The sequence below is a fragment of the Pteropus medius genome, unplaced genomic scaffold, assembly GCF_902729225.1.
Source record: "Pteropus medius unplaced genomic scaffold, Ma_sr-lr_union100, whole genome shotgun sequence".
Lineage (NCBI taxonomy): Eukaryota > Metazoa > Chordata > Mammalia > Chiroptera > Pteropodidae > Pteropus > Pteropus medius.
Window position 1 is genome coordinate 3177731 of NW_024344241.1, and position 1315 is coordinate 3179045.

General features: G+C 42.6%; 1 non-coding gene across 1 annotated transcript; it reads right to left on the reverse strand.

The window, feature by feature from the left end:
- Positions 1–250: 250 nt before the first annotated feature.
- On the reverse strand, positions 251–369 carry LOC120607782 (5S ribosomal RNA). The gene has a single exon (XR_005654233.1). It is a non-coding gene; the product is annotated as a 5S ribosomal RNA (ribosomal RNA).
- Between the last annotated feature and the right edge of the window lie 946 nt (positions 370–1315).

Consider the following 1315-nt stretch of genomic DNA (forward strand, 5'->3'; position numbering starts at 1 on the left):
GAACCTATTCCAACTAAGACATCCTACCAAACACAAAGACATGAAGACAAACAAAAGGATTAGAATATAATATAGTGCAGTGGTTAGGCGAGGGTCTCTTGATGGCACTATTGACATTTTGGGCTAGATAATCCTTTTTATTTTTTAGACGAGGCAACCCTTGGTTGACCTCACAGATTGCAAGGACCTTGTTAGCTTACAATCCCTTATTTATTTTTTATTTTTTAATTTTTTATTTTTTAATTTTTTACACCTACAGCACCTGGTCTTCCTAGGTGGTCTCCCATCCAAGTACTAACCAGGCCCGACCCTGCTTAGCTTCCGAGATCAGACGGGATCGGGCTTGTTCAGGGTAGCATGGCCATAGACTAGGCTGGATAAACCTTTGTGGTGGACTGTCCTGTGCATTGCAGGATATTTAGCAGCGTCCTTGGGCTCTACTTACTAGATGCCAGGTGACAACCAAAAGTGTCTCCAGACATTGCCACATTCCCTGGTGGGTAACTTTGCTCCTGGCTGAGAACGACTGGGTTAGATAAAGAACGGGCTAGCTGGATTTACATCCCAGCTCTGGCACCTACTAGCATCTTGATCTTGGATAAGTCTCGTAGTATCTCTTGAGCTCAGTGTCTTCATCTGTAAAGATGGGGACGCCTCATAGGATTACTATAGGATTAAGTACTTAAATATGCATTATCTAGCACATAGTAAATGTTCAATAAATATTAACTGTTTTTGAGATGATAACGACATTCTCTCAACTGAGGTAAAATACTATAACCCAGAAACTGGAACAACTCATTGATAAAGAGATTAAGGACACAGAACACATCTTAGATTATCACATGGGGAAAAATTCTGCTGTAGTGAACAAAAGCATTGATTCACTCTACATTAACACCCAGCTGAAAGAAAAGCATTACACACATCGGATTAGCAGAGAAGCTCTAGAAATTCTGAAGAACTCAAACAGTCTTAATAAGGGTGCCGGATTTAACCTTGGAAATCTGGAAACAACAGAGCACAGTGTCAACACAGAGAAAAAAGAACAGAGGGCCTTTGAGAAGAGCTGTAAGGCTAAAACAAAATCCTCCCTCACTGTACAACACCGACTGTCTCACTTAAGCGCCTCACTTAGAAAGTCCCTTTGAGATCTGAAGTAACTTGCTGTCCTTGCCGAAGAATGCGGCGACTCCTCCTTGCCCCTCTAACTTGCACAAAGTCCCCAAGACAGAAGCAGAAACACCCTATGTTCTCTGAGATGTTGAACCAAAAACTCTAGGCAGAGCCTGGGGCTGTGGGCAGGAAGGCAGGG